This window comes from Triticum dicoccoides, chromosome 1B (genome assembly GCF_002162155.2).
Source record: "Triticum dicoccoides isolate Atlit2015 ecotype Zavitan chromosome 1B, WEW_v2.0, whole genome shotgun sequence".
Taxonomy (NCBI): Eukaryota; Viridiplantae; Streptophyta; class Magnoliopsida; order Poales; family Poaceae; genus Triticum; species Triticum dicoccoides.
In genome coordinates this window covers 703,910,384-703,919,338 of record NC_041381.1, presented here as the reverse complement: position 1 = coordinate 703,919,338, position 8,955 = coordinate 703,910,384, and the positions used below count along the sequence as shown (strand labels likewise).

Sequence of the window (8,955 nt, the reverse complement as noted above, 5' to 3'; positions counted from 1 at the left end):
AGGACAGGACAGATCAGCATGCAAAGTGTGCCGCGACGACATCGCAAATAAACAGTGAGTAATGCTTTGGCTCTACGGTAACATTTGGACACGTTCCGGTTATCTATCTACCTATATCCAAGGGGAAAACAGCCCAATTCTGCCTGCAAAGCATGCCAGGAAGGCATCACAATTAAACAGCGTGTAACGCTTGGACGCTACGGTAATATTTGGACACGTTCCATGCATCTGTCTATATCCAAGTCAAAAACAACCAAATCAGCCTGCAAAGCATGCCACGACGGGATCGCAATTAAACAGCAAGTAACACTGCGGCGCTGCGGTAACATTGGGACGCGTTTCGGGCATCTATCTATATATCCAAGGGGAAAACAGCAGAGCACGATTCTGTCTGCAAAGCGTGCCACGACAGGCAGCGCCGCAATTAAATAGCGGGTGATGCTTCGGCGCTACGGCAACATTTGGACAGCCCAGTTCTGCCTGCACGCCATGCCGCGACTGCGCACCGCAATTAAGAACTGGGTAGCGGTGAGGCGCCTCGAACGACATATGTGCACGTGTGCCGGGCATCAACCTGCACATCCAGGGAAACCACCCTGATTCTGCCCGCTGCCTGCAGCGGGTGTATGCCGCAATTAAAACTACACGGCGCTGAAGGCGCGAAGTGGGCATTATTTAGGGCACAGCAGCGACGTTCCAGCCGCGGCCACCCGTCAGAGGCTGGGAGGACACGGGCCCGTCAGTGTGAAATGTGGCCGGGGCCTGATCACGGACCTGGCCGGCGGCCCTCGGCCCGGCGGGCATTTCACGGCGCGGCGGGCGCGGCCGGGGCAGCGGCGCGGGGCCGGGGGAAGGAGGAATGGGGCATGAGACGTACCTCGGGGCCCGTGGCCCGCGGAGCTAGGGTTAGGGTTTGGGGCGGGGGCGCGCGGGGCGGGGCGGGGCACGCGTCGAGGGGGTCCTCCGGGCGCCGCGGGGTCCCGGCGGGGGAGCGCGGGGCGGCGGGCGGCGGCGAGGCGGGCGGCGCGGGGGCGCGGAGGGTCGCCGGAGAGGCGCGCGCGCGGGGGACGGGCGGGGGACGGGCGGGGGCCAGACGAGAGGAGAGAGACAAGGAGGGAGGCAGCGCGTGTATTTTATTTCGATCGCTGTCAGAGTCGGGCCCCACCTCCCGGCCTCTCCCTCGTGGGTCGCGGTGTGCGGTCTGGTCTCGAGTCCGGGTCCGGCCCGACCCGGCCGACGGACCGACCGGTCGGGCAGGGGTTTCCTGGTTCGACACGGCTTCGTATGAACTTTTTTTTTTTGAAACTTCGGCCTCTTTATTAGATCAAAACACCGTTACATCATCCACCAGCCACCTTACAATAGATGCCGGTGGTTCCTCAATTTGCCTCCCCAGAACAATGAATGAAAGACATCGAAGTATAACCTACTATTAAGACATTGCAATCTGCATAAATTACCGCCGCTCCTGTCGCCGTGAATCAGCCCGAGTTCATAGTGTTGATCACTTCCAAGCAATTTGCCTCCACCACCAAGCTTGTTCACTCCCACTTGTTGTGCCAGAACGAGCCCATGTCTCAAGGCATATGCCTCTGCTGTTGCCGCGTCCGCCACATGCTTAAGTTTTTCATTGGATGCGGCTATGAATCCTCCTTTTTCATCCCTCAGAACTGCCCTAACTGCTCCATTGAGAATTTCTACATGGAAAGCTGCATCAACATTGAGCTTAACATATCCCTCCCTCGGCTTGGTCCATCCTTACTTTTTTACCCCCGTCTCCTTCTTTCTTGCATGCGTGTAATTCGCAGCTAGGGCTGATATTGACAAAGCCGATCGAGCTGGCGATTGAACTTCTTCTCCATGGACTTGTTGCCTTCTCTCCCACCATACATACCAAATCCCCACGAGGATTAATGTCTGTGCACTCACATCTGGAAGCAGACTTCCTCTCGTCGGCGCACATAAGATATAGTCCAGAACTGATGAGCCAGCTCTGTCCACATTACTCGCCTCCTCCACAAATCCATCTAGCTTTAGACACCTCCATATCTCAGCCGCTCTTGGGCAAGTAAACAGCACATGCTTGATATCCTCACATCCTCCTGCACACATTGGACAGTTCCTGGGCATAGCAATGTGTCGATTTGCCAGGACTCCGAAACATGGTATGAACCCATGCAACACTTTCCATGCGTGTATCTTGATTTTGCTCGGCAATGAGGAGTCCCACAGTTTCGCCCATACTGGATATTGTTGTGATTGTTGACCTTCAGTTCTCGCAAACCATCGTCCGAACTGGTGATCCCACTCAGCATGATACGCCGATCTGACTGTGAACATGTTGTTCTTTGTGAATCTCCATGCCACAAAATCCTCCATCATACCCTTCGGCGCAAGCGGGATCGCTAGAGTTCTCCCCGAATCGACCTGCCAAAACGTATCCATAACAAGCTCTTGATCCCAAACTCCTGTCACCGGATCAATCAGGTCAGAAACCTTTGACAGCAGGTTTGCTCCTGCACTCTCGGCAATCCACGGGTCAGACCAAATGTTAACTTGAGAGCCATCTCCGATCCTCCAAATGGCTCCTCTTTTGAAAGTGTTAATCTCTGCACAAATGCTCTGCCATGTGAAAGAACACCCACTCTTCATCTTCGCATCCAATAGTTTTCCGTCCGGGTAGTATTTCGCTCTTAAGACTTGTGCACACAGCGACTCCGGGTTTTCCGACAGTCTCCATACCTGCTTGGCCAGCAACGCAAGATTGAAGCTATGTAGATCCCTAAACCCCATCCCTCCTTTGCTCTTCGGTATGCAAAGTTTCCACCACGCCGCCCAGTGTATCCTCTTGTGGTTGTCATCATCGCCCCACCAGTATCTTGATATGGCATTCGTCATCCCTTTGCAAACTTTTTTCGGGATATTAAACACCGACATCGCGAATACTGGCATGGCTTGGGCAACAGCCTTAATGAGGATATCTTTCCCTCTCGTGGATAGTAGCTTCTCCTTCCATCCATTTACCAACTGGTTGATCCGCTCAATTAGATATTCAAACGCTTCACTCCTATTCGCCCCCACCATTGCTGGTAGTCCCAAGTACATGTCGTTTTTGGCTTCGAAAATACACGCAAGTTCTGACATATAACCACTTTCTCTTCCACTGCCAAGTTCGGGCTAAAAAACACACTGGACTTTGCATCACTGACCAGTTGCCCTGAACTCTCACAGTAGGCATCCAAAATCTCCCTTAGACATGCTGCATTAGCCCCATCTGGTCTCATCAGGATTAGGGACTCGTCCGTGAAGAGTAAGTGCGAGATTTGTGGTGCATCTCTGCAGACTCGCACCCCTACTAGGTTACCATTTTTCTCTTCCCTTTGCAGCAAACTCGACAAGGCCTCAGCACACAAAAGAAATAAATAAGGAGATAGAGGATCTCCTTGCCTTAGTCCTCTCGATGGGTTGAACACCTCCGTGCTGGACCCACTGAAGCATACATTATATGAAACTGATGACACACATGCCATGATCAGCGCTACCCACTTGCTATCAAAACCCAGCCTCTCCATCATTCTCTTCAGGAAACACCATTTCACGCGGTCATATGCCTTGTGCATGTCTAATTTCACCGCACAAAGCCCTGACTTTCCTTGTTTCCTCTTAATGATATTCATGCATTCATACGCAATAAGTATATTATCCGTGATCAATCTCCCGGGGACAAATGCACTTTGCGTCGGGCTAATAATCTCCGGTAAGATTCCTTTCAACTGATTAGCCAACATCTTGGAGATGATCTTGTAGGCCACATTACATAGACTAATCGATCTAAATTGCGTAATATTTGTCGGTGCAGCCACCTTTGGAATCAGCACGATGGTGGTGCTATTCCACCCTTTAGGTATCGTGCCTATGTTAATTGCTTCCAGCACTTCCTTCACCAGATCGTCCTTGAGCATACTCCAAAACAGCTTGTAAAAAGCCGCATGTAATCCATCCGGTCCAGGAGCCTTGAAATCTCCTATACTGAAAAGTGCTCGGCGAACATCCTCCTCATTGAACGGCGCCAGAAGAGCCTCGTTCATCTGCACCGAAACTTTAGGCACCACTTTTTGTATTACTTCCTCATTTGGTATATTCACCTGCGAGGTAAACAAGTTAGTAAAGTAAGCTTGTATAATGTTCGCCATTTCTGCTTGCCCTTCGTGCACCACTCCATTCTCATCTTGCAAACTCTTTATGGTGTTTTTCTTCCTTCTAGCTGAGGCATACATGTGACAGAAGTTTGTGTTTCTATCCCCATGTTTTAACCAATTCGCTCGGCCTCTCTGCACCCATTCCATTTCTTCCTGTTCCAGCAGGTTCTCAATGACTAGCAGTATCTCCTTTTGCCTATCTATGGCTACATCTGTAGCCGGACCCCTCCTCAGGTCCTCCAGTTCTGCCTTGAGGGCCGCCATCCTCTTTTGCGGTCTCTTCAACACTTATCTATCCCACTTGTGCAACTCTGTGTGTACAACATCAATCTTTGGCTTGAAGGGCCAAATCCCTAGCATCGCCGCACGTTGCCACGCCGTTCGTACCACCTCCTCCACCATTTCCTCCTTTAGCCATCTTGCTTCGAACCTTCGCTTGGCTCCACTTGGCCTGCTCTGCTCCACGTAAATTTCAGTGCTCACCACCAAGGGTCGATGGTCCGACTTTATCATTTCCCCATTCAGCACTCCCACATGCGGGAACGGGATATTCCATCGTGAGTTACACACCGCTCTATCCAATCGCTCCTCGATCCATCCTCTGCTCCACGTAAAGCTTTCCCCCAACGCCCCCATATCATCTAGGTTACAGTCAGCCAAAGCATCTCTGAACCCTTGCATCTGACACTGCTCCCGTGCTACGTCTTGAGCTTGCGTTGGTTTTCCTCGAAGAGGAGAGGGTGATGCAGCAAGTGTAGCATAAGTATTTCCCTCAGTTTTGAGAACCAAGGTATCAATCCAGTAGGAGGCTCCTCAAAAGTCCCACGCACCTACACAAACAAACTGAGAACTCGCAACCAACGCAACAAAGGGGTTGTCAATCCCTTCACGGCCACTTGCGAAAGTGAGATCTAATAAAGATAGTATGATAAGATAAATATATTTTTGGTATTTTATAATATAGATGCAAAAAGTAAAGATGCAACTAAAAGTAGATTGGAAGCAAATATGATAAGAGATAGACCCGGGGGCCATAGGTTTTACTAGTGGCTTCTCTCAAGATAGCATAAGTATTACGGTGGGTGAACAAATTACTATCGAGCAATTGATAGGAGATTATCTAGGCATGATCATGTATATAGGCATCCGTCCATAACAAGTAGACCGACTCCTGCCTGCATCTACTACTATTACTCCACACATCGACCGCTATCCAGCATGCATCTAGAGTATTAAGTTCATAAGAACAGAGTAACGCATTAAGCAAGATGACATGATGTAGAGGGATAAACTCATGCAATATGATATAAACCCCATCTTGTTATCCTCGATGGCAACAATACAATACGTGCCTTGCAACCCTTTCTGTCACTGGGTAAGGACACCGCAAGATTGAACCCAAAGCTAAGCACTTCTCCCATGGCAAGAAAGATCAATCTAGTAGGCCAAACCAAACTGATAATTCGAAGAGACTTGCAAAGATAACTCAATCATACATAAAAGAATTCAGAGAAGATTCAAATATTATTCATAGATAAACTTGATCATAAACCCACAATTCATCGGATCTCGATAAACACACCGCAAAAAGAGTTTACATCGAATAGATCTCCACAAGAGAGGGGGAGAACATTGTATTGAGATCCAAAAAGAGAGAAGAAGCCATCTAGCTAATAACTATGGACCCGTAGGTCTGTGGTAAACTACTCACAACTCATCGGAGGGGCAAGGATGTTGATGTAGAGGCCCTCCATGGTTGATTCCCCCTCCCGCAGAGTGCCGGCGAAGGCTCCAAGATGGGATCTCGCGGATACAGAAGGTTACGGCGGTGGAAATTGTGTTTTGTGGTGCCCCTGGATGTTTTCAGGGTACGTAGGTACATATAGGAAGAAGAAGTATGTCGGTGGCCGCCCGAGGGGCCCATGAGACAGGGGGCGCGCCCTATAAGGGGGGCGCCCTCCTATCTCGTGGAGGCCTCGGCTGCTTCTTGACTTGCACTCCAAGTCCTCTGGATCACGTTTGTTTCAAAAATCACGCTCCCGAAGGTTTCATTCTGTTTGGACTCCGTTTGATATTCTTTTTCTTCGAAATACTGAAATAGGCAAAAAAAACAGCAATATGGGTTGGGCCTCCGGTTAGTAGGTTAGTCCCAAAAATGATATAAATGTGTAAAATAAAGCCCATAAACATCAAAAACGGGTAATATAATAGCATGGAACAATAAAAAATTATAGATACGTTGGAGACGTATCATCCCGCGCCGCTCCCCCTCCTTCTCACGAGCAAAGAGGATTTCATTAAAGTCTCCAAATAACATCCAGGGTACATCCATGACCTGGTGTAACGAACGTAGATAGTCCCAAGATTTATGCTTATGCTCTCTTTGTGTTCTTCTTTTGAGTTTGGTTTTGATTTGAGATGGAGTGGTTTTGATCGATGGGACTATTGAGGGTTTTTGAATTTGACATGAGCAATGGTGAGAAGATGCGACTCCCACGGGCCTAACGAGGTTTCTTCGATGAGTCTGGATTTTGATGCGAGCGAGACTGATGTGAAGCGGAAGTGGTGAAAAGTTCATTCTAGCGCGAGCGGTTGTGAGGCGCAACTTTGATGGGATATGGAAGATTCTGAAGGTTTGTTAAATCTTGGCGCGGGCGAGGGTGGCACGCATCTTCGATGGAATCTCGAGAGGTTTCAAATGTTTGAATTTTTGGGATGAGGCAGGCTTTGTCGGTTTTTCGTCAAGTGTGCCTAGACTCGAGTGCGCTTCATTTGTGTTGGAGCTGTGTTTTGGCTCGGGTGTGCAATTTCAATAGCATGGCAATCTCATTTTCATTGGCATCAATTGTTTTATTATACATAGTTGTGGATATTCATTAAAAAGTGATATCTAAGAAAAGGTCGCGATGGAAGCATAACTACGTGAAAATGGGCCTAAATATAGATTTTTTCCCCAATGGTTCTTTTCTGCCCGCGGGGAAATGTGCATATGGGATAACTACAACATTACTGATTTTTGATATTATTACATTATCTAACCAACTTTGATCTTAATCATGTAATTTTATACCTCCTCTTCTTTCCATCGTTTTGGATATCTTGTATTGTTCATCTCATACCATCGTCAGAGGCTTGATCTGACAACACAATCGCCTTCCTCATGAATGGTCAAGATGGTTGTGGCTTTAATCAAATATCCTATGCTATTTGGGACTAGCTCCCAAGCCTGTATAATGTTTTCTTCAATACATCCATAGTTACTACTAGATGCTCAGTAAGGCTAGTCATAGTGGGAGTAACTTAGGTATAACATAGTACACTCCAAGAAATTTTTGCTTATGTGGCATGTAGTTAATGAGGAGAGAGATGTTTAGAGTAACATAATATGTCACTGTAACATAGCGCTTTCCGGATAAGTATGAGTCTACAAGCTAATAAATGAAGTCATCTATGACACTACTACTATGTTACTTTGTACTATAAAGATAGTAACTTAGACTAATGTCATATGCATGACACTAGTATAAGTAACTCCCCACTATGACTAGCCTAATAGTGACATCTATGAGCATCGACACACCCTATCTGCACAACCTCCTGATTAATTAAATCAGCTTTAAACGTGCCTCTTGTGCCCTTGATAGTCGTGTGCCGGATAATTTCAAGGTAGCTAGCATGGGAGAAGAGAAAGTATTGTTCTGAAACTAGTAGTTATAAACTCATAAAATGGTAGTGAGGAGTTAACTCCAAGACGATGAAACCATTTTTTCTTTCAGAAAGGCTAAAATGGTCTTTAAGCAAATTAGATTAGAGAATTGTATAGATCGGGTTCGGTATGTAGCAGTCTGAGGGATCGATTGCTCGTGTTAAGTACATAGTGTTAGGGCCAACACCTCCCTCGGCTTCAGTTAACGAACGCCTCGCTCGGGTCTAGTTAGCAAACGCCTCGCACACACGCGTGTATACGAGAGAAACGAGCAAACCATAGTGCATTGCTCGGTCCGACCACCCATCGATTGCCCATCATAACCGGAAACTCACCAAAAAAATTCTCACCCTCACTTCTACCACGACTTTTTACGTCCTAGACAGCCCAAAGAATGTCATACAGGTGCGTCTCCGGCCCGCCCAGGAGGAAAACCCCATTTTATGTCAATTGTTTTTGTCATAGAAGTATATGCTCGCCACATCTATGATGATATGTATTTTTGTCACAAATATTGTCACAGAAGTGTCGCATCCATGACAGAAATAGTTTTTGTTCGGGCCATAATGTCACTGAAGTGTCTTTTTTTGTAATGATCGGCGTGATCGTATTCGTTGCAAGTGTTCATTGACTTATGTGCAGGGAACTTCAAGGGACTCATTTGAACTTAGGTCCAATGAACTTCAAGGGGTTTATCGAACGTCAAAGGGAGAGCTCTAAAGGATGGACGAGAGTCATTGCTATCTTTTGTGTTGTGCCTCATTTGACCTGGGAGGACCCAAGCAAAATTGGTCGACAACTAATTGCAGGTGACTTTCTTGTTGTGTATGACAGTATCAGGCAGTTTATTGGCCCAAAGAAGTTGTCTCTACCCCACCTATACTGCGGGTGTGGATCATCTCTTCCACCAATTCCTATATGTGCCTCATGCGGCCTGTTGGTGCGTCCGGTCCGTGTTGTTGTTGATGAGGAAGGTTCCATTTCTCCTCGTGAGATGATGATCCATTCAATTCCATTGCGCAACCAGTTCTACTCGTGGCATGCAACATC

The 8,955-nt window shown here is 47.6% G+C and overlaps 1 protein-coding gene across 1 annotated transcript in view; it reads right to left on the bottom strand.

Moving 5' to 3' along the window:
* LOC119349844 (chromatin modification-related protein EAF1 B-like) overlaps nt 1–956 on the bottom strand; it is a 12,833-nt gene extending 11,877 nt beyond the window's left edge. The window contains exon 1 of the mRNA XM_037617936.1: nt 878–956. The gene's annotated coding sequence lies outside the window, so the exon portion shown is untranslated. The remainder of the gene's footprint in view (nt 1–877) is intronic.
* Between the last annotated feature and the right edge of the window lie 7,999 nt (nt 957–8,955).